Source organism: Bos mutus, chromosome 3 (assembly GCF_027580195.1).
Source record: "Bos mutus isolate GX-2022 chromosome 3, NWIPB_WYAK_1.1, whole genome shotgun sequence".
In the NCBI taxonomy this organism is placed as follows: domain Eukaryota; kingdom Metazoa; phylum Chordata; class Mammalia; order Artiodactyla; family Bovidae; genus Bos; species Bos mutus.
Genome location: NC_091619.1, coordinates 100,630,382 through 100,655,437, shown reverse-complemented (window position 1 = coordinate 100,655,437; position 25,056 = coordinate 100,630,382). Strand labels below are relative to the sequence as shown.

Here is a 25,056-nt window from a genome sequence, read left to right as displayed (position 1 = left end):
CTGGACAGAGGGGCCTGGTGGGCTATGGTCTATAGGGTCACAAAGAGCCAGACATGACTGAACTACTAACACAAATACACACAAGAACTATATAGCGTAGGTAGATAAAGGAAAAACTAATTGTGTCTGGATATTTCCAGTTAAGCAGGTCTTCTCTTTAGTTTTCTGTATAACTGAAACTATGGAGACTGACCAAAATGACAGAACTTCCAAGAAAAAAGGATAACCAAGCGAATCAGCACTGTTGTTTGCTGTGGTTATTTTTATATATCCTTTCTTCCTCTGAACTAAGGAACACAAGGTCACAAGCTATGTTATGCCACTTTAAAGTTAAACATTTACAAGATTTTTTTTCCCTTTAGTTCTGCTTTTACACTAGAATTTACCTTCATTTCTTATCCTTCAGTTGCACCTTTTCACTGCAGGATAGAGTTGTAACTTAGTTTATAGTAAATACTCTTACAGAAAAACTTTGGCCAACTACTGAACAGTGGAGTCTGGCTTTTCGATGCCAAGGAGAGAGACAGGAAGATATGGGTGATAAAGCAAATAGAATCTAAGTTCTAAAGAGCCAAGCCCAACAGAGGTAGCAGAAAGAGCCAATTACAAAGAAAACTAAGCAGACGTGAAGTAGATATCATCCAGCTGTGTCTACTGTAATTTTCAGTCACAGTATACCTCAAGACTTAAATAGAATGAGTTACATTATTCAAGCTCTTCTTCTTTCAATAAACTATATCTTTTGTTCAAATATATGAAGGTAGTTAAAAGAAATGCAGCCACAAAAGGGAAAAATTAAAAATTTTCAAGTACATTATGGTCTACCAGAGAATATGCAAAATAAAATAAAAACAAAAATCAAACCTACAACTACCCAAACACACATATGCAGATATACAATACTAATTTCGCTGGCAGTAATGATTAAAGTTGGCATAGTTAAAATGTTCCTTTGAAAGTATATACACAATGATTTCTATTCAGTCTTGGTAAATGCTTAAAAAGATCCTGGGATCTTTGTTTATTACCTACTGGTTGGCTTTAAGGAACCACTTGAAGAACCAGGCCCAAACTTGTTTGGGAATTAGCATGTTCCTGAGCTGTGTTAACAGCAACAACAGAACTGGCTGCGTGCAGGCGTTGTTCGTGTGCCGTTACTCCTTGCAGTGAAAGGGATGCATCAAAGAGACCCTGCTCTCCGGGACAGTTCAACCAGGTGGGCACCATTAGCTTCCTAGCTGATTCTCAGCTTTCTGAATAAGCAACTAACTGAGGCCAGAGATCTTCAGATCCCAAAAACGACAGTAAGTCTGCTGCCACAGCAGACTTTCTTAACCGACAGACTCCACATGAAGACTTCTGAACGTCTTCCATGGCCCACTTGCTCTCTGTCCCTTCTGTATTCATATAGCAAACCTGTACAGATGTACCAAAAAGGAAGACAAATAGGAAACACAGTAAGCAAAAACAACCTAGAGGAATAAAAGAAACATTGAACGAACTGAGCTGGAGTTCAATCTCTGACCACTTACGAAAAGGCTGGAAGACCAAGACAACTAACCTCTCTGGGCCTCAACTTCCCCACTTCACAAGAAGGGAATCAGGCTAGATCCCTAAATAATTTTCACTGGGCTAACTTAACAGTATACACACTCTGTATGCATACTTCATTGGGATTAGGGACAGGCAAAAATAACGTCTTTCATGAAGAAGACCATGTACAAATGATTAGCTTTAAAAGTGCCTTTTGGGTTACTGGAGCCTCCACAAAAGTAAACTGCTTCTTTAAAAGGAGATCCCTGTCTTCTTTTAGAAACAAAATGTTCCCAGTGACCATGACTGCTGTCTTCAAACATACACATCCCTGAAACTAGAATTTTATTTGTAGAGGCCAATGCCAATTTTGCCAAACCTTATTTCATAAAAATGACTCTTTCAGCGCACAGAAAGGAGGTAGACATCAATGCTGACTGACCATGCCTGAGAGGAAATGACTTAATAGAACCGGAAATCAAATAGATTATAAAATATCCACTACCACCACCACCCGGGTCGGGGGGGGACCCTAAAAATAGATGACACCAGGCATGTAAAATGGGTAAGAAAGAAAACCCCATGAGTTCCCACAATTTACCTTGGGAATATATCTTACAATAGGTATTAACTGTGAGAAATTTATTCCCGCATTTATATTTTGATAAGACCAAGTATTTTTTAAGTCTTCATCCGAATATTCACTAGCTTACAAGTTTGAAAACTGACATAAAAGAGATCATATGACCACTAAGCAAATGAAAAGTGGCTCCCGTTTACTTTATAAATATTTGGTGCACAAACTAAAAATGTAACCCCTTCCTGTTAAACATCTGCAACTATTACAACTTACCTGCATTATACTGCAAATCTTAGTATACAATCAGAACAGGTTCCCGGTGTTTATTCTGAGAGGTCCCTAAATCTAACAAGGGTTTTTAAAAAATCAGTGTTCTCATTTCACCTTGCTCTAAGAGATCCTTGATTTTTGACTAAAGGGTTAAGATTCTTCCATAGGAATCTTGGTAAAGGAATGTTTGATGGTCTCAAAGTCTGCATCACATGGGGTTCTATAAGCATAAACAGGAATATGCAGGTGAAGGCATGTGAAGCCAGTTTAAAAAGAGATGTGTCAGGTTTAAACAAACTCTTTTTAAACATATTAAAATAATAGCATTTTCTTTGATGCCACATCTATCTCCATAAGCATTTAACCCATAATTTGGATTAGTAACAACCAACGTTTACACAGCACTTCACAGTTTACAAAGCACTCTGACATACATGATCTTATTTGAGACTCACCACTAAATAGGAAGGCGCTATTTTTAGGTTCCATTTTTACATGTGAGGAAGCTGACACTAAATGGCTGACTTGCCCAAGCTCACAAAGCTGGTGATAGCAGAACACACCATCTCCTGCTGTGCTACTGCGCCATGCAGCCTCAGATACCATCATCAGAGCTAATAAATGTCCAAACCTCAGAGCCCATGTAAGCCTCTCCTCCACACATGCACCCACCCACCAGCCTAAGTTATAGTTAGCTCTGGGTCTCTGCGTCTTATGGAAGTAGAGTTTTCTTCATTTCTCTGGGAGACATTTATCTGGCTCAAGTGTTAAATGAGATCATATTAACACCATTCAATATATACCGGAAAATATCTTAGTCACCAGGGGCTCTGCACAGGCATGTCTATGTGCGCCTTCTCAGGCAGTAGGTCAGATTCTCAGGGACCATGACCCTAAAAAGGTTAAGGACCCAGGCTAGAGGTAGCAGCTTTCCAAGAAGCTAAATCCACAAAGTTCTTAAGTTAAAAAAGAGTTTTACCTAGGCCTCATACTGTGAGCCACTTACCTTCTGCCTCCCCAGCTCTGGGCCTTCTCCCAGGACCAGCAGGGTCATTCAGTATCTACAACTGTTTTTTAAATCCCGTATTAAAAAACGGAGTAACTGGTAACATATAAATCAATAACTTGTAAAAAAACAAATTTAAACTACAATAATAATCTATTAAAAAGTAATCTTTAACATGTACTCCTTTCTCTTAGGACTTAACTTCTCAGAATGACCATTTGCCTTTTTTTTTTCCGTAAAGAAGGACTGTTTTCTTACCATAAGCATTCCAATTTCCCAAAAGAAGTTTCACAAACATAACTACTTTGAACTCCTGAAATACCATTCTTCACTAAGAATCCTCTAGATTACATAGAAGACAAGGTAGCATGCAAGGAATTCTGAATGTTAGGCAGTTCACTCAACCATCATACCAGAAGGATTTAAAATTTTTTTGCTGGGGGGAGGGAATGAAGAAGAGCGCGAGAGAAAAATGAACGCAGCCTCACTGCTGTATTGCTTGGAAACTCCTAATCTGAATCTATAACATAACCCTACTAACCACTGGACTTGAACATCAGAAGTACAGCTTCTTTTCATCTTAAATAGAAGCTTTTCAGTCTAAAATCTGCATAAACAAACTTTGTCCTTCAATCTTTCAACTCCTCGGCAGTTTTTCAAGGTCACTTTTCCGAGCAACGACAGAGGCCTGTATTTAGCAACTTTGACTGCTATATCACTCCAATTCCAAGAACCCAAAATCTAAACCCCCATCGATTCTCTCAGGTAAATCCTTTACTCAAGGGGAAGGCAAACTAACAGCCTCCAAACTTCTCGGACAGGGCCTGCTCCTTTTCCCTCCCCAGAGGCTGAGCGCTGCCGGTCCACTGCTCCATGCTAAGTCTGCTGCAGAAATGTTCCAATGACCTTCATTCCATGTTTGCAAACAGAAAGAAAACAAAGAATTGCTTTTTGGAATCAAGTGTCTTATGGATCTTAGTACATGAGATGGAAGATTTCACTAGTCACAAGAACAGGCTGGTTACCGATTAGCCAGCAACCTACATTAGTTTCATATCCCTAAAGGGGGGGGGGGAACCAAGGGCAAAAGACAGGGTGCCTATACACTTTACTTTCCTATTCACAAACTGTAGGTAAAATTAGGATTTTAAAGACTTCATATAGAAAATGTAAAGCATTTTGCTCACATCATTTTAAGGAACCAAATCAACACCTAACAAAATGTGTGAAACTGGTGGAAAAAGATTTGTTCTTGTCACTGCCAATATAGTGGAGATGTTTCTAACTGGTATTCTAAGCTAAAATGTGCATTTTAAAACAAAGGCTGTTCATTAACTGGTACTTACTAGAATGCAGAAGCAGACAGGTAAATCAAGAAAGTTATGGGAGAATTTCACATTGGCATGTGGGCCTTTACCATTAGAACCTGCATCCCAGTGCAAATCATATTTTCACACAAATTTAGAACAGCAATGGTGCTACTTCCACCTCTGAAAACACAAATGTCAACAAAGTGCATGGAAACAGAAAAAGTCTCACAACAACTCAGCTCATTCTATAGGAAAGGTTCAGTGCACTTGAACAAAGGAAAATTATTTGGAAAACAGTTAAGTTTACCGAAAGCAAAGAGAAAGTGCTTTGCTTCTGTGTGCCCCGGAAAAATGATTAGCCTTCCTTCATGTACCTGCTCTAGTCAATACTCAACTAGGAAAAGAAATCCTAGCTGAAGGGCATGCAAAATCTAAACAGAGCAAGGTATTCTAGGTGCACCAAAAGGTATGCATGGAATGTAAAGTGGCCATTTTCTGAAACAGTGCAACTTGTCTACACTCTCTGAAGCTTAACAGTTTCTACCATTTTAACACAAAACAAAGAATTAAACTTACCGGGAACTGCATTAATTTTACATGTAGTTATTTATATCTCCTCGGACAGGGAGAATTTAAGTCACTCCTATCCCTCCCCCCCACAAAAGGACGGAGGAAACAAAAGGCAGCAGGAGATGCAGAAACCTGAGTCTGGAATGTCCACTCCAGTGAAAGCCCGAACAGCTGTCCCCCCACCCCCCAGCAAACTATTCGCCATTTTTCTTTGTCTTTCAGCTGACCCCTGCCTCAGTGAAAAACTCCGAGGCTCCAATGAAGCCCTGCAGCCTCCTTCCACTTTAACAGTCAAAGGCATTCAATCTAGCATGCTATTTGACACCAAACCTTGCCTCCAGAGTAGTCCCATTGGTTGAGCTGCTTTATCAGCTAAGAACACAAAGCCATGATTGGCTGCTCACGTCATCAGTTACCTCCTTTGCACACTTCCTGTTTTAAAGTTACCTTGAGAAGCAGAACAGGGTCAGATCCAGACTTCAAACTACAAGGAACTTAAGGCTTCAAAATGCCTGGCAAATGCACACAGCAGATGCACTAGGGCCACATGTGCTTCCAAAACAGAAGATTCTGAAATTTTAGAAGTGTTCTTAAAATCACCCGAAAGGGCTGTTACAGTTCCCACCCAAAGGATTTCTTATTGGCTGTCAGAGTTCCATTTTAAAAAAATTTAAGGTAATTTAACTGCTTCTGATTGGCCATCAAAGATGTCTGTAAGATACTGCTACAGGATCCTATGGCAGTAAACCAGAAAAGCAATGTGCACAAGGTTGGAAAGTTGTGGCTTAACTATCTTCAGCTTTCTGTTGAGCATTAACAGAAGAAGAAAAAAAAACTGGGTGGGCTAAATCCAATGGCTCCAAAGAAAATACAGCTTCTTTAAAGTAACAAAGAGTGATACCAATGGTCATACAACAGTCTGCAAGATTTCCAAAAAGGCATCTGTCATTATGTCTCTGGTAATTTCAAAAACACACATTTCATTATTTTGAAATATAAACGAATCTAAGTAGAAAAATTCTGTGATAGTGTATGAAGTTAGTGGCAGGTACAGTGGTATTTTCAGAAAGTCCACCAGGAACCCAAGAGGAAAATATAATGATAAAGGGGGGGAAAACTGGCAAAGAGTGAACATTAGTGAATATACTATTTAAAACAATATAGTTTGATGGGTTAACTAATTTATTTAGGGTGGTTACAAAATATTGCTGATTAGCTTTCAATATAACAGAATTTTAATATCAAGAGGATTAACTTTTCTACCACATTTTTAAGAATAAGCAGCAGGGCTGATGAATTTTAAGTATCGTGGTTACTGAAGACATTTAGGGTACTAAAGTTTACCAGTGGTGGTCAAAGACTTGTTATGGATTACGTGCCCAACTGTTTATGTTTTAAGAGAAGCCTCCTAATACAGTGAAAATCAGTTAAAAATTTTTTTAAAAAGTATTCAAATAGAAACATCTCATTATTACCTGAGGCCTTTAATGATCTCCTTAGATCTGCTTCCTCTCATCAAAACAAAATATCCCAGGACTAAACAACACAACTGTTTTGCAGACAAATGAGATCCTTTCTAGAAATTCCTCAATTTTACATAAGAGGTCATCATAGACATATGCAGAGATCCAGCAGTTTCCTGAAAAAGAAGCAAGGTGGACTGTCCAATGACTGCCATACTAACTTCTCTTAGAGAAAGACTGAGGTGCAGAGATGTTAAGCAACTGGCCCCTAGCCATTCATCTAGGATTTAAACTCAGGTCCCACCCAGGGTGGTAACCTTGCCATGGCACTACAATGCTTACCAAGACATAGAGCACCCCAGGCCCAAGTCCAAGGAAATTCTCAGGTGTCACATTTACAGTCCTTCATTGGTATCCATGGGAGACTGGTTCCAGGATCCCCCACATTTACTAAAATCCGAGGATGATCAAGCCCCTTATATTAGGTGGTGCAATACTGTTGACCCTCTGTATTTGTGAGTTCAGTATACACAGACAGAGGCTGACTGTATGCATAGATAGCATTAGTCATCACACCCAACTTCATTAAAAAATTATGATGTTTAATTTCATCTGTTGGTTAGAGATCCAGTTGAGTATCTGACAAACAGCACTCCATAATATGATACAAAATTTATTGCTAAACTACTAGAAACATTTAACCAGTAGCAAATCACATGTATAATTTATAAGGACTAGAAACAACTATATCATTAAAAAGATTATACATTAAAATATTAAAGGACTGCATGGCAATTTCACTACAGCATCTAAATAAGAGCTCAGATATGCTAACAGAGTGCATTGTGGGACGATTCCTGAAGCTACATAGAGTTACAGATATTGCAGTTATTTTCTGAAAGGTTTAGATTCTGAATAGCTACCAACTTTGGAAGGGAAGGCAGAAGGCCAATAGGCCAGTTGTGTGCCTTATTCACGCTAGAGCCTTGCCTAACCTCATAAGACTGGGGGTCAGGTCAGCTGCAAGGAAGCAAAAAAGCTGCTTTGAGGGGTGGGAAGCAGAGGAATATGCTTATTCACATCAAAACAACTAAACACTGGGAAACAGAAGGAGCTAATTCTAAATTGAGATTCCTCTACTTGTTAACTGTATGACACGAGGCTAACCCTGAGCCTCAGTCTCCTTATCAGTGATACATGGATATCACCATCTGTATCAGAGTCACTCTAAGAATTAAATGAGCTAGCATACGTAAAGTATACCGTACTGTGTCTGAAAAAGCATTAAAAAAGCGGGGGGGGGGGGGAATACTAAAGGTCACCCAATTCAAATTCCTTGTTTTACATAGGGGTTAAAGTTCAGAAAGGCCTAGCTCCTTAAGGCCCCAAAGCTACTATGAAGTAATGTCTCTTTTTTTTATCTCCAGCATACTCTGCAACCCTGCAGAAAGCAATTCCTGAGCCTTAAAGAGCAGTGTAGGAGGACTACCAGCTGCTACTAAAAATCTTCCCCAGCTTTATGCTGGAAATCCGTGCCTTTCACCAACAATCCCAGCTGAGGTCTAGTTATTGTTCCAAAAGTCTACCTCTGACTCCACTTTTGATGCACCAGATTAAACCAAACATGCCCCTTGATACTTTGTGATGGTCTTTGGCATAGTTTTTATTAGTTCTTGGCAGTTTGCAAGAAAAACACTTCAATCCCTGTTTCTCATCAACAGTCACCTTAGTAGAATTCAAGCCACCAGTGGGGGTTTACCAGGTGGCTCAGTGGTAAAGAATCCACTTGGCAATGCAGGAGACATGGGTTCCATCCTTGGGTCGGGAAGATCCCCTGGAGAAGGAAATGGCAACACACTCCAGTATTCTTGCCTGGGAAATCCCATGGACACAGCAGCTTGGCAGGCTACAGTCCATAGGGTCGCAAAAGAGTCAGAAACTACTTAACAACAACAAGTGGGAAGAGAAATTACCCTAGAATTTCCATCTGGAAGTCCCACTCAGGTTAGCTTTCTCTAGCTTAACATTGCTGTGGACCAAGAGCCTCTGCGATTCTAACTCATATTCTTCCCCAGTCCTGGTCTCAGGAGCCTCTCACCAGACAATTGTATCATCTTGCCCTAAAAAACACCCTAAGATAAGAACCAGTGCATTGGTTACATTGGTCAAGCTCTAATGATTCCAAAGAAGGGAGAGTGGGAATTGATGCTCATAGTCAGAAAACTGATTTTAAATCACAATTACCTACTTACTAGCTTTATAACCTTGACCAAGTTACTTAACCATCTCGGAGCTCACTTCCTCATGTGTAAAATGGAAATAAAAAAAGTAACACCAACACACAGAAATGCTTGCTTAAATGAGATAAGTTACAGCACTCAACATTAATACCTGGCATGTGGTAGGTGCTTAGTTAACATTTAAATATACACTTGACTATAGAACCTATCACATACTGAATTACTTTTTAACACGTCTCTATTACCAGACAAGGACTTCTTGAAGAAAGCAACTGTGTCTCATTTATATCTACATATATCCTCAGTGCTCAGAACAGAGATATAAATCAAACCCTAACCTGGCCTAAGACTGGTTCCAAATAGGAAAAGGAGTACGTCAAGGCTGTATATTGTCACCCTGCTTATTTAACTTATATGCAGAGTACATTATGAAAAATGCTGGGCTAGAGGAAGCACAAGCTGTAATCAAGGCTGCCGGGAGAAATATCAATAACCTCAGATATACAGATGACACCACCCTTATGACAGAAAGTGAAGAAGAACTTAAGTGCCTCTTGATGAAAGTGAAAGAGGAGAGGGAAAAAGTTGGCTTAAAGCTCAACATTTAGAAAATGAAGATCATGGCATCCGGTCCCATCACTTCATGGCAATTAGATGGGAAAACAACAGAAACAGTGGCTGACTTTACTTGGGGGGGCTCCAAAATCACTGCAGATGGTGATTACAGCCATGAAATTAAAAGACGCTTACTCCTTGGAAGGAAAGCTATGACCAACCTAGACAGCACATTAAAAAGCAGAGACATTACTTTGTCCACAAAGCTCAGTCTAGTCAAGGCTATGGTTTTTCCAATAGTCATGTATGGATGTGAGAGTTGGACTATAAAGCAAGCTGAGTGCTGAAGAAGTGATGCTTTTGAACTGTGGTGCTGGAGAAGACTCTTGAGAGTTCCTTGGGCTGCAAGGAGATCCAACCAGTCCATCCTAAAGGAAATTAGTCCTGGGTGTTCACTGAAGAAGGAAATGGCAAACCACTCCAGTGTTCTTGCCTTGAGGATCCCAGGGACAGGGGAGCCTGGTGGGCTGCCGTCTATGGGGTCGCACAGAGTTGGACACGACTGAAGCGACTTAGCAGTAGCAGCAGTAGCAGTTCACTGGAAAGACTGATGTTGAAGCTGAAAGTCCAAAATTTTGGCCACCTGATGCAAAGAGCTGACTCATTTGAAAAGACCATGATGTTGGGAAAGATTGAAGGCAGGAGGAGAAGGGGACGACTGAGGATGAGATGGTTGGATGGCATCACTGACTCAATGGACATGAGTTTGGGTAGACTCCGAGAGTTGGTGATGGACAGGGAGGCCTGGCGTGCTGCGGTTCATGGGGTCACAAGGAGTGAGACACAACTGAGCAACTGAACTGAACTGAACCTGGCCACAGTGTCAGTGAAATAATGAGTAATGGGGATTGAAGGGAACTGGAGAGTGCACACCTCATCCAAAGGGGCAGCTCCTGGGGGACTGCCCGGTGGTTCAGTGGTTAGGACTTGGCACTTTCACTACCAGGGGCCCTGGGTTCGATCTCTGGTTGGGGAACTAAGATCCCACAAGCCATGCAACACAGCCAAAAAAAGAGGGAGGGGAGCAGTTACTACTCAGCTCCAACTGATGAGGGCCATGGAGGAATGCTGGTCCATCGCAGTGACAGCTTCAGATTCAATATAAGAAGCAAAAGCCAGATCCTGGACACACAAAAAGTTGAAGCTAGCACAACTCCTGACATAGCATCCTGAAGAATGACTAAAGAACCAGAGTCACGGGCTGAAGCTGGTCTCAACCACCATGACAATCCTGCTAAGGACAGGGTCTTGCTCAGTACCCCAGATCACTTGATCTTGGAGGTTACACCATATTCCAGCAGAAGCAAAAATAGCAGCAAAGAAACTGGGCTCTTTAGCAGCCTGAACATTTTATTGATGGTGTCCTTAATTGACTCTTTTGGACTAGTAAGTAAACCCGGGGTTCCCAGGAAATATCAAGAGATGAGAACATCTAGAGAAAAATGAACTTTTCATATGTTGAGATGGGCAAACAAAGCCATTTTCATTTGACTATTAAATTTGTTGTGTGCCTTATTACACACTAAGCTGATGAAATGGATACATATAGCAGTTTTGCACTGATGCTGTTATAGGTTTGTGGGTTTGAGTTTGTTTTGTTTTGTTTTGAAAGAATACCTTTAATCCAAGTAGCCAGAGTCAAGCGGCATTAGTACTTTGGGTTATATACTTTTAAAAGCTTTTCTTATATAAATGAGATATGAGGTTAAGTTAGTTCCCCCAAATTAGATAATACCATACAAAAATACTATACCAACTGTTTTGTCATCTTTTCACTTAAATAATGTGAATAATTTCCCCTATCAAATAAAGACCTACATCCCTTATAATAACTGAATGACATTCCACTGAATGGATGCAATTTTTAAAGAGTCCCATATTAATGAATAATCTCAATGTCTTCAATTTTATTCTTAACCACTGGACCACCAGGAAAATCTTCAATTTTAAAACATTGTAAACAGCATCACAGAGAACATCCATTATGCCCATTCCCTGTGTCACTACCCTCATTATCTCTTCCAGAACCCTTGGAATGGCTTCATAAGGAGTATTATTTTGTTTGGTTTAGAAAAAAAGAAAAAGGAAACCAGATTGTTTTAAATGATAAATCTTCACATTTTCAAGTTAGTTTTTTAAAAAAAATTATAAGCAGATCAAAGAAAATTGAGGGCTGCCAGACTGTAACTTCTGACCCTTATTTTTCACCTGACTTGGTCCTGAAACACTATTAGCTATTTTCCAAATCAAAATCACCTTCAAGTAAAAAAAAAAAAGTATGTCAACACATTTTTCAAAAAATCTGATAGATGTTCTGAAGATAATCTCCAAAGAAGTCCCAGAAACATTCTGAGCAATGGTAACATCATCAGAATAAAGAACATGGTGCTGGCGCTCAGTAAATGGCTGCCTAAGTGGATTATAAATTCTCAATTATTTGTTTTTTAAAAATAAATTATATTCTCCAAAGCATAAATGAAAACCAATGGATGGTCAACTATTCTAGAGAGACCAGTGGTTAATGATGCATGTAGAATAACAACGCAGTGCCTGATGAACAGCAAGTTCCGAAAGATGGAGACTGCTTCTGTTAATACTGCTACTGGCAATGGGACTACATGATCTTTGAAATCACATAATCCCTAAGAGTCTATGTTAGTTTGGAAACATATATGTTCCCAGAGAAGTCCTTTCCCACTATTGGCCCAGCTAGCCTATACAAAGGATTCATTTTTTATTCATAAACTCTTTATACCAGAACTGCTCAACTGGGCTCTATTCCACACCAAGTCATAACATGAAATGCTGATCAAGCATTCTCACAAACAGGGTTCCATGGCCCAGTAAGTTCGAGAAACGCTGCATACTGTATTCTTTCTCTTGAAGGGTTGTACATGAGCACAAACGTTCTCAATACTAATTATATAGAAAAGAAATGCCTTTGGCCATTATTTTGTCAAGGATCCTTCTTCACCCACCCCCACCCCCACCCCCCCGCCCCGAGGATACTTACTCGCATTGTGTAAGAACTAATGTTCAATGAACAGCTTGGGAAATGCTGCTCCAGGCCAATTTACACATTTTAGTGGAATGAAAAGACTACAGGCAAGTCTATTCTGACCACTTTCCAAAACGGTTGGGAGTTTTACACACATTATGGCATTTCCCTTTTTCATGACAATGACACTAAATATCACCATAAATAGCAATCCTCTGCCTCTCAAATAATTGCCAACCAAGTATGCTTTGCTTCTTAAATAGGCCCCAACTTTGTCATTTGATAATGAGCAAATTCTAAGCTACTTACCTTCAGGGTACAATAATAATTTTTGAGAGAGTTAAGAAACACAAAAATGTTCAACTGTGCAGATAGCGTGTACTTTCTTTTTTCTCTTTTAAATGGACAGATCATGCCACTGGTTGAGGGGATATGTTTTCTTAATACTGGGCAAAGAATCCCACTTCATACAGACACAGGAATGGAAAATTTGCAGCTCCTGAGGACAGGGTTAACAGTAATTAGGGACTCTGAAAACCCTCAGTAACTCTAACAAATGTAAGCCAATGATAAGATATAAAATACTCTACACTCCAGTATAATTTCCTGTGAGTCACTGAAGCACTTATTGAAGCACTGTTCAAAAGATCACTATTTTAGCTTATATTCATGAATGTGTTTAAGAATAATTCTTGAATTTGATTTATAACAATATACTGTCGATTTTAAATGGAGGGTGTTCATTTTAATAGGATATCTTATGTGCCTTGAACACGGAGATTTGAACCTTAATTTAAACCTTTTCTACTGGAAACATTCAAATGGAAAGATTAGACTAGTCCCTCTCTCTAAATTGCACCTTAAGTTTATCCATGAGAAAGCGATCACTGTATAAAAGAAAGTACAATGGATTTAAATGAAACCTGCAGACAAGTAAGAACTTAAACCAAAATGGAAAATACAACTCCCACACTGAAAAAGAGCACAGAGGCAGCCTCACTGCTATCAGGTGCTTCACAGCTAAAACACAGAGAAGTGTGCAAAGGGTAAATGCAGAAGTAAACATGGAAGTAAAGAAAGCTGAGGCCCGAAGAACTGATGCTTTTGAACTGTGGTGTTGGAGAAGACTCTTGAGAGTCCCATGGACTGCAAGGAGATCCACCAGTCCATCCTAAAGGAAATCAGTCCTGAATATTCATTGGAAGTACTGATCCTGAAGCTGAAACTCCACTACTTTGGCCACCAGATGAGAAGAACTGACTCACTGGAAAAGACCCTGACGCTGGGAAAGACTGAAGGCAGGAGAAGGGGACGACAAAGAATAAGATGGTTGGATGGTATCACCGACTTGATGGACATGAGTTTGAGCAAGTTCTGGGAGTTGGTGATGGACAGTGAAGCCTGGTGTGCTGCAGACCATGGGGTCACAGTGTCAGACACGACTGAGTGACTAAACTGTGGAAAGGGTGCAGCAAATTTTGCAACCTGGCAAAAATTTCTGCAGGCAGGGAGATTTTTTTCCTGGACCATTCTACAATGTTGTCTTTCTGCTTACTTTAAAGAAAATGTTATCCAGGTGACTACAAATCAAGCTGACAGTCCTTCTTCAACTATTTCTACAATCAGAAAAAATTTTAAATGAATATAATACAAGTCTCTTTCTGGACATAATGATAAAACTGGTTGTTCTGATTTTAACAACCATTACTCTTTGGCAAATGTGAAGACATTTTCTTCTCATGAGAACCATGATCACTCAGCACCTGGAGATTAACAGAGGGGATTAGGAGACAACCTAACACTGAAACAGGCTTCCCTGGTGGCTCAGAGAGTAAAGCGTCTGCCTGCAAGGCGGGAGACCTCGGTTGGATCCCTGGGTCGGGAAGATCCCCTGAAGAAGGAAATGGCAACCCACTCTAGTACTCTTGCCTGGAGAATCCCGTGGACGGAGTTAGCCTGGTAGGCTACAGCCCACAGGGCTGCAAAAAGTCAGACATGACTGAGTGATTTCACTTTAACACTGAAATAAATGATCCTACAACTTGTGCATTCGTAAGTAATACTGACCTCACAGCGGTCCACTAGAAATCAGCTCCTAAATCACAACGGCACAACTAAATTAGAATATTTCTTTCCTGTCAAATGGTTGCCCCACCCAACCCCCCCCCCCCCCCATGTAGAAATCCTACTGTACATAACAGAGCAGATAATTACAAAGCCTCCTCATCAAGGAAGCTCTAATTGGCTGTCAGGCAGATTTTACGCTATTCTCAAAAGAAAGTGCTGTGTTCTTCTCACTTATTAAGGCCCATTCAGTGACAGGCACCTACCATATGCTACTGTATTCATTTTTCATTAAGTACTCTGTAAGAGAGGTATTACTATTAACCACTACTTTACATAGGAAGAAACTAAGGCTCAGACAGGTTAAGAATCTGACCCCTAGTTCCACAGAGGGTAAATACCTTACAGAGAAGAATTCTTTCCTAGGTCTGACTCCAAGGTCAGCAGCTACAGTGGCCCCTCCCAAAGGCACTCTTTGGCCAAAGCATTTTAAATCCACTTCCTCCTACAATTAATCTATTAATGTTATGTTAGGTGTTTTGAGTCTCTGTGGGAAAACACTAAAATGACCTTGTAGCCTTCCTAACTAGTCACAGTGCGCGCATGCAAAACCAAATAAACAAAATGAAAAGAGAGACTGTAAGACATCAGATAACTCACAAACAGTTTGCTTTGGGCAAAAGAAATAGAATGGAAAAGAACAACTTGCTGGCTAAGGAATGTTCTTAGGTTGTATGCCTGAGGCTGGAATGAACCTCAAGAAGGTCATCTGTGACCTTAATAATGATCTCTGCTACTCTCCCTCCTGTGACTGAGGCACACTTGTGAAAATACAATAGGTTCCTTAAGAGTCATCTCTGCCATCAAATCAGGTCTTCCACAGGAGAGGGAATGCCGTCTAGCAGAATAAGCACTGGCCTGGGGATCCAGGGACTGGGAGACTTGGCTCTACCCTGGCATAGAAGTGACCTTATCAAGGTCATTACAGTTTTCAGGACTTTAGTACAAAGGGGTGTGCCTGAAAGAACCAAAGGCCACTTCCTGAGCTAAAATGCAAGAGTTTTTCTTTTTCCCCTAATATTCTAAGGAGTCAAGAGAACACTTTCTAAGAGTCAGGGTGCCACAAATTGTGTAAGAATTAAAGAGTTACAGACTAGGACTTCCCTGGTGGTCCAGTGGTAAAGAGTCTGCCTGCCAATGCAGGGGACATGGGTTTGATCCCCGGTCTAGAAGACCCCACACGCCACGGGTCACCTACGCCCCTGCACCACGACTACTGACGCCACTGGGCCTGTGCTCTGGGGCCCACAAGCCACAACTACTGAGCCTGGTACCTAGAGCCCGCACACTGCCACTAGAGAGAAACCCTCTCAAAACAACAAAAATAAACAATTTTGAAAAAACAGTTTCAATTTCAAAAAAGTTACAGACTTAATCTGGTCTCTGCCACTTACTTGCTGTGTGATCTTGAGCAAAGTATTCAACTCTTCAGTTTCCTTATATAAAAATTAGGGTAGTAATAGTACCTATTTCATACTATGTGAGGATAAAACATATTGTTTATACCCTTGTTGGTTCAATGTAAGCACTCAATAAAAGGCAGTAGCCATGACATTCTTGAATTTTATTCATATGGCTTTAGTGGCTCAGTACCTCTGAACTAGGAAATTTCAAAACTGCCTCAAAAAGACACTGACCATGGCTTATCTGGTGGCTCAGATGGTAAAGAATCTGCCTGCCATGCAGGAGACCCAAGTTTGATCCCTGGGTTGGGAAGATCCCCTGGAAAAGAGAATAGCAACCCACTTCCATATTCTTGCCTGGAGAATCCCATGGACAACGAAGTCTGGTGGGCTAAAGTCCATGGGGTTGCAAAGAGTTGGACATGACTGAGCAACTAAGCACACAGCACACACCATGGCCCTGAAGCAAGAGACAGACGGGCTCCAGGTTGGACATTTACAATCATCCAGCCTCCTCTTACCCTGGAGAAGGAAATGGCAACCCACTCCAGTACTCTTGCCTGGAGAATTCCAAGGACAGAGGACCCTGGTGGGCTACAGTCCAGGGGATCACAAAGAGTGGGACACGACTCTGTGACTAACTTTCACTTTCAGCCTCCTCTTTGCATTTCCTGGAGCCCACCTCCTACCTCAGCCCCACATTTCACTTTGACTCCACTTCTCTGTAAATGGGGTAAGAAATCTTGATGCTTTTCTAGTACGATGAATCAGTTTTGACCAGATGGGAAATGTGTAAACAAATAAGGTAATGATTATTTGTCATAAGGATTAAATAAAATGACACAGAAATAGTCTACAAAGTATTCCTGGAGAAGTAAATGGCAACCCACTCCAGTACTCTTGCCTAGAGAATTCCAAGGACACAGGGGCCAGGCGGGCTACAGTCCATGGGGTCACAAAGAGTCGGATACGACTGAGCGACTAACACACACACACACCAAGTATTAGTATGATTTCTGCTTAGAAACAAAGCTGACGTTCACAAGGTTTTAGTAAAAACTCAGACCTCCTGGGAGTTCAAGATTTCTAGGGTGGTTAATTCCAAATGATAACAAGGCCCAGCGATTGGCCAGGGGTTAATGGAGAATGTAGGGCTTCCCAGGTGGTGCTAGTAGTAAAGAACCAGCCTCCCAATACAGGAGACTTGAGAGGCAGGTTCGATCCCTGGGTCAGGAAGATCCCCTGGAGGGCATGGCAACCCACTCCAGTATTCTTGCCTGGAGAATCCCATAGACAGGAGCCTGGAGGGCTACAGTCCATAGGGTCTCAAAGAGTCAAACACGACTAAAGTGACACAGCATGTGCGCGCATGCATGCGCGCGCACGCGCGCGCACACACACACACACACACACACACAATGTAGAATGTATGGAGGCTAATGCAGAAAGGTATACTGGTGCTGAAGAGCCACCACTAAGAAATGCTTGCTGAATAAAAATGATATACGTATATGCCTGTCTTTGTAACCTCGTTCAGATTTGCTAAAAAAGAAACTAGCTTATGGATGTCTTAACAGGCTTCATATTTGATTAACCTAATGACTAAGCCAAATGAAGCTGCGATGACCAGTGTACAAAACGCATGGCGTCCTATTTGCCCTCATACTTTTGACATTCATCTTCCACACTGCAGTGTCATTACAAGCATGAGGGAGGGGACCCTCACCTAATTATATAAGACTTCCAATTCACTTGAAACCTGAATTTAAATGTTTCCTTAAAAATTGGAATTGCAAATATTCTGTTGTATCCAGTTTCAATTTACATGTCATTGAGGATAAGCATATCCTACAATCACCCCAGTCTGAAGAAGGCACTAGGTTTTTTGATAGGTCCCAGTGTTTGGAGCGGAGAAGGTGATGGCACCCCACTCCAGTACTCTTGCCTGGAAAATCCCATGGACGGAGGAGCCTGGTAGGCTGCAGTCCATGGGGTCACTAAGAGTTGGACACGACTGAGTGACTTCACTTTCACTTTTCACTTTCATGCACTGGAGAAGGAAATGGCAACCTACTCCAGTGTTCTTGCCTGGAGAATCCCAGGGACAGCAGGGCCTGGTGGGCTGCCGTCTATGGGGTCGCACAGAGTCGGACACGACTGAAGCGACGCAGCAGCAGCAGCAGCAGCAGCAGTGTTTGGAGACAAATGTGCTAAAGAATGGTGATGTTGGAAAAAGTTCCCCAGTGAGCTCTTTACACTATGTACTTGGTAGTTCCTCACTGCTCAGCATTAATCACTTCCATATATAGAAAGTCTATGGCAACAATATTTTGAAGCCTGGGTTTAAAGAATGCAGATTCTTAAACTTTCTGTACATATTTTCGGCACATATTTTCACCTACCTGGGTTCAGAAAAACTCCAGCAGTTTACTATGTTAATCTCTCCCTTCACAAGAGAAACCAACGGATACAATTTAAACACCTAGTTGAAGAAACAATATTCTATACGGTTATCATTCTGTGGTCTGAACAGTACAACAAATTCTTATTGTAATTATTCAAATAAATACAATTTCTTATTCAAATTCTCCCACTCAATACATCCCTAACATCCAGAAGTCAAGGAAAAATGATCCACTGTGAAATGTAAAACTACCTGAGAGTTTTGACAAGTCAGGTTTATGCTGATAGCAAGACACAGCAGATAAAACTACAAGCTTTGACATCAGGCTACTTGAATTTTAATCCTAGCTCAACCACTGAGCAACACTGGAGAAGCTACTTAACCTCTCTGATCTTCAATTTTCTCATCTGCAACATGAGGATGTCTACCTAACAGAAAATGTGTTAAATGTACTCCAAAATGTCAATCCCCTTCCTCTACTACTTTCCCCTTCTGTCTTGAAATTTTAGTTGCATTCGCATAAAACTGAGAAATGTGAAAATCACAGGAGTTTCTTGAAAACATAAATGTAATATCTATCTAAAGTTGAAAGAACCACCTAAAATAGACAAGGAAAAACAAATTAGAAAAACAGAGGTTTAACAAATGTGTTTCCATGATCTCCAAACCTCAGGAGGAGCAAATGTAATACAATCCAAGTTACTACAATTCAAAGAGAAAAGAACGTACCCCCAACAAGCTGACTCTTAACAACTCTCAATTTTAAAAAAATCTTTTTAAAATATGAACCACAGAGTTGACAAACCCTGTTACATAAGACAAGATGCAAGATGCTATGCACTAGCTTATTTTCGCTCTGAGCTGCTTATGAAAAAAATTTTCCTTTACTGTGTATGAGGGTGGGTGTGCTTTTCAGACATATATAAAAGGAAAAAAATGTGTCAAGATCTAGGATCTGTCAAGTGCTCCTCCACTAAAGAGGAACCTAACAACATCCTTCCAAACAAACAATTGCCAAGTATCTGATATTTGCTAGAAAGAGTAGCTTTGGAAACCTGGAAACTGAGCCCTGATCTGTAACTTTGCTAGAGCAGTAAAACTACACGTGTGTGTTAGTTATTCAGTTGCGCTGGACTCTTTGTGATCCCATGGACTGTAGCCCACCAAGCTCCTCTATCCATGGAATTCTCCAGGCAAGAATACTGGAGTGGGTTGCCATTCCCTTCTACAGGGGATCTTCCCAACCCAGGGACTGAACCTGGGTCTCCGTACTGCAGGCAGATTCTTTACTGTCTAAGCCACAAAACTTCCTATAGAACACCTAAAACTAACAGCATGGTCCTGAGACCCCATCATCTATAACTACTCTCTTAATATGATTCCCAAATCTGAAAATGTTTCCCTAAATGCTTCTACTTTTTCACTCCTACAGATCTGTCACTATTAAATGCTGTGCCCCCTAGGCTGGGCATTCTGTTATTAAGAACAAGCACACCTATCCAATAGATTGCCTCCCTCTCAGCCTGGAACTAAAAAGCCTCTTGATGAAGGTGAAAGAGGAGAGTGAAAAAGTTGGCTTAAAACTCAACATTCAGAAAACTAAGATCATGGCATCTGGTCCTATCACTTCATGGGAAATAGATGTGGAAACAGTGTCAGACTTTATTTTTTTGGGCTCCAAAATCACTGCAGATGGTGACTGCGGCCATGAAATTCAAAGACGCTTACTCCTTGGAAGAAAAGTTATGACCAACCTAGATAGCATATTCAAAAGCAGAGACATTACTTTGCCAACAAAGGTCCGTCAAGGCTATGGTTTTTCCAGTGGTCATGTATGGATGTGAGAGTTGGACTGTGAAGAAGGCTAAGCGCCGAAGAATTGATGTTTTTGAACTGTGGTGTTGGAGAAGACTCTTGAGAGTCCATTGGACTGCAAGGAGATCCAACCAGTCCATTCGGAAGGAGATCAGCCCGGGGATTTCTTTGGAAGGACTGATGCTAAAGCTGAAACTCTAGTACTTTGGCCACCTCATGCGAAGAGTTGACTCATTGGAAAAGACTCTGGTGCTGGGAGGGATTGGGGGCAAGAGGAGAAGGGGACGACAGAGGATGAGATGGCTGGATGGCATCACTGACTCGATGGACGTGAGTCTGAGTGAACTCCGGGAGTTGGTGATGGACAGGGAGGCCGGGCGTGCTGTGGTTCATAGGGTCGCAAAGAGTCGGACACGACTGAGCGACTGAACTGAACGGCCTGGATTTGTTTACTTCCTCCTCACACCATAACCACAGCCCTAATCTGGTAACTACGGACTCCAGGGTTTCACCAAAACCTGTGTTTCAGCACTGGCACTCTCTAGCAAAATTCCTGATCTGATCCTATTGTTCATCGGATATGTCTCTAGGGCCCTGATGCCCTCTCTTTCTATACTATGCTCTCAGATTTGGCATTTGTGGATATCAGGGTCATTCCCTGTGTTATACTCCAAGTCTAGCACCCCTGGATCTCAAAGATCGTCTCAACCTGTAACTCAGGTTTCAGCGTTTCCAAGCCTGGCACCCTTGTGGCTTACACGCCCCTATCCCAGGCCATTCCGGAGGGCACCTCTGGAATTTGGAGTGCCTCCCACTCCCAGCCACGCATAGGATACTCCTGAAGTACTTGCCAGACCATCACCCTCTCTCCCGGCTTAAGGCCTCTAGGCTCGCCCCCAACCTCCACCCCACGCCTGCGCTGTAAGTGGTCATCGCTCGACAGACCGAGACGAAGACGCGCGCATCCCCACAGCCTCTGATTCCCTGACAACCCCTAGGCCGAAGCCAGCGCGACCAATAACGTGCCAGGTCCTCGGCCTCCCCGCCACCAACCAATCACGAGCGAGCCCCCCCCCGCCGTCGCCTTCCGCCAATGGGAAAAAGCCCGCGAGCCGGGCCGACAAGGCGCACGGACCCCACGAGCGCGACGGCGGCGACAGCGGCGGGCCAGGGAGAACACAACATGGCGGTGGGCAGGCCGGACCGAACTACAGCAGCAGCCACGCGAGGGAAGTGAGGTCTCCGCCGAGGGCGGGAAGCGCCGCCCCTCCCCTCGCGACCGCCGCTCACCTCTCCCCCTCCCACCCGCGGTAGCTCCCGCACACTCACACGCCTCGGCTCAGAAGGCCAGGGAAGAGCAGGAGCCGCCCCCACGCTCCGGCGGAGTCGGGCAATGCAGAGGCCTGGGCACGACGGAGGGGAGGGGGAAGCGTGCGTCACGGAGAACGGAGCGCGCCCTAAGCCGGGGTACAAACAAGATGGCGGCCACGCCGTTTGCACCGTCTCCCCCCGCTTCCCCTCCCCCTCCTTTGGCGCCTTGGCTCCTAGTGTCTTTAATGCGCAGAAGCTTAGTTGCTTGAAGTCTCGCGAGAATTGAGAAGGGGCGACGACTTGGTGAGACTTGAGCCATCTGACCCCGCCCCCTTTAGAGTCCAGAGGTATCTAGCGGGGTCCTAGACAGCGTATTCAGCTTTTGTGGACCTCTGCTATGGTACGCACGCTTTTGAGTTTTAGGGGAATAGATGGGTTTTCGTGGGTTTTTTTTTTTTTTTAATTTAGGAGGTAACAGAGCTGGAGGATGGAGGGCGGCATGGGGAATGCCAGATTAAGTGCGCCGTTAAAGAAGACAGCTGCCAGTACCGTAAAAGGGGATTTAAAACTGTAAAGATATTCTTCAAAATAAAGAACAGCACTTTTCCTAGAATGGTCACCTTGTAACTTTATGTCTGTATGCACATTGTTTTTGTCACTTGAAGGCAGAATTAAAACTTCTTTAAAAACAATTGGAAACTGAACTGCAACCACCATTCGTATTCATACTTTACCGCTTTAATCTCCACAGCTACTTAGTCCGAAGGCATTAGCAGTATTTCTATTTTACTGGTGATGAAGCGCCAAAATGTTAAGTAACTTAATGAAGGCTCCGCAGATAGTGGCGAAACTCAGTTTGAATAGTCCCCAAATCTGTATATAAATACATCAAATATATATTGAGTAGAATCATCCACAATGAAACAGTGTGCACTAGGTTGCAAGCACAAATAAGACTGCTTTTGCTGGTGGTTACCTTGAAGTTTACAAATGACTTTTCTGAGACTTGTTTTGTGGGGCTCCTCAACAATAAAATCAATACACTATTATTATTTCCTTCCTTTGAGTTTATGACCCTAGTGATAACGTTGTTGAGAATAGTGGAATTAAACCCTTGACTTGAATTCAGGGAAATTGTTTTCAAATCCAGCCTTAATAAATCTCATTTAATGCACTCAATAAATATTTGATGAATAAATAAAACCTAACTAGTTACAAGATACTTGAGTTCACTAAGTCTTGTTGATTTCTTCATCTGTAAAGTGATGTTAATTCCTACCTCGGAGTGTCAGGGATATTGAATGAAACAGTTTAAGGGAGAGTGCTTTGCAAAAGTATTTCAAAGTAGTGATAATGATATTTTCAGACATGAGAAATGGCATAAAAATTAAAAACAGACTCAAGAAATAGTATGTTGAGATAAATAAGCTTGGCTAATGGGGAAAAGCTAGGTAAGTCTTTTTACAAATATTTATTGAGCAATTTTTACATATACTGTGCTTATGAAAGAGAAGTAAAAATTTGCAGGGGACAACACAAATTAGTATTACTAGTTATCATTATTATATTTAAGTATTGACAGTAGATGGGCTTCCCTAGTGGCTCAGCAGTAAAGAATCTGCCTGCCTGTGCAGGAGTCATGGGTTTGATCCCTGGGTGGGGAAGATCCCCTGGGAGAGGGCATGGCCACCCTCTCCAGTATTGTTGCCTGGGAAATCCCATGGACAGAGGAGCCTGGTGGACCACAGTCCATGGGGTCACAAAGAGTTGCACACAACTTAGTGACTAAGCAAACACTGAGGGTATATAGGGGCTGTAGTCAATTTCCCTCTGGGAGCATGGAAATCAGGTTGCCCTCAGAATTAAACTAATAAAAATTTACATAGTAGAAGAAATTATCCAAGGACGATAGTAAACATTAAACAACAGCAAGTGTTCAAGCGCTGATCTACCAGGTGTGAAGTCCAGGAAGGGTCCTGGAGATACCGTCTATGCTTGATGTTAAGCTTTCAGTTGCCAGTTTGTGGGTAGTAGGTCCCAGTGGAGGAGTTGTCAGGAGACTTGGAACTGCAGCTGTTTACCAACTAGCACGAAAGTATTTCAGTATTTTAACAGTTAATATTTATAACTGGTAACAGTCACACTAATACATATAGCCTGAGTATTAGTCCTTGCTGTAGACTGTGATTATCAATATTCTCTGCCCCTCCTTTGCTAAAATTCTCCCTCAGGGACTTCACTGGTGCTCCAGCAGTTGAGAATCTGCCTGTTAATGCAGGGGACATGGATTCCATCCCTGATCCGGGAAGATCCCACATGCCCCAAAGCAACTAAGCCGCAACTCATGAGCCCGTGCTCTAGAGCCCACGCTTCACAAGAAGAGAAGCCACCACAATGAGAAGCTGGTAAACCGCAACTAGAGAGTAGCCCCTGCTTGCCACAACTAAAGAAAGCCCTTGTGCAACCATGAAGACCCAGCACAGCCAGTAAACAAATAAACAAAACCCTCCCTATCTGGCCTGTCCCTAGAAGGTTGTACTTCTCACCCTAATGTCCTCAAGCTTGACTTTGTTTTGGTCAATGAAATGTGAGTAGAAATAGCTTGATCCACTTCTGAGCAGAAATATATTAGCCATCTCATGATTCCACCATATTTTTTTCTCAGTCATGAGAGGATCACGTTCCAAATAGGGCTACTTTTCCAGGTTTGGTCCCAGAATGAAGATGTGCAGAGCCACAGTTGACACACACGACATGTAATGTGAGTAAAGAAATAAATCTTTGTTAATAAGCTACTGAGATTGTTTTAGTTGTTCGTTATTGCAGCATAATGTAGCTAGCCTAAACTGGCAGACAGCTCTGAAACCCAGGTGACTCAGCGGTAAGAATCCACCTGCCATTGCAGGAGATTCAAGAGACTTAGGCTCGATCCTGGAGTCTGAAAGATCCCCTGGAGGAGTAAATGGCAACCGCTCCAGTATTCTTGCCTGGGAAATGGTAGAGGAACCTGGCGGGCTACAGTACACGGGGCGCAAACAGTGGGACATGACTGAGCACACGCACATATCACATGCACACACTCGGGTAAGCCAAGAGCTTATCTACAAACATGATCAAAAATAAACGCTGATCCAGTTCATATGAGAGGAATCTCAGGGCAGATATGATCGTAATTTAATAGAAACCTAATCAATCTTGTCAGCCAACCATTCTGTACTGTATTTGGAGACTATTCTGTCAAACAATAGTCTGTATCCTATTTGGAGAGAGATTCTGTGAACTAAAGGGCTTAATCAGACATGACAACTGAAAACAAGGCAGAAACGAGCATTAATGTTGTCCCTCTAAGCCCTGTCTCAGTTAGACTGACCTGGGCATTAAGATTTTCTTGTCCATGTCATCCCTACAGTGGGT

At 42.0% G+C, this 25,056-nt stretch overlaps 1 protein-coding gene across 6 annotated transcripts in view; it reads right to left on the bottom strand.

Annotated features, from left to right (window-relative positions):
- NFYC (nuclear transcription factor Y subunit gamma) overlaps positions 1-21,810 on the bottom strand; it is a 65,057-nt gene extending 43,247 nt beyond the window's left edge. Inside the window, exons 1-2 of one of the 6 annotated variants that reach the window (XM_070368227.1) lie at positions 21,661-21,810; positions 6,745-6,908 (exon numbers count right to left, since the gene is read on the bottom strand). The gene's annotated coding sequence lies outside the window, so the exon portion shown is untranslated. Of the gene's footprint in view, positions 1-3,389; positions 3,451-5,275; positions 5,430-6,744; positions 6,909-21,660 lie in introns of those variants that run through there. The other 5 variants (XM_070368226.1, XM_070368225.1, XM_005904936.3 and 2 more) reach the window with 5 other exon arrangements.
- Between the last annotated feature and the right edge of the window lie 3,246 nt (positions 21,811-25,056).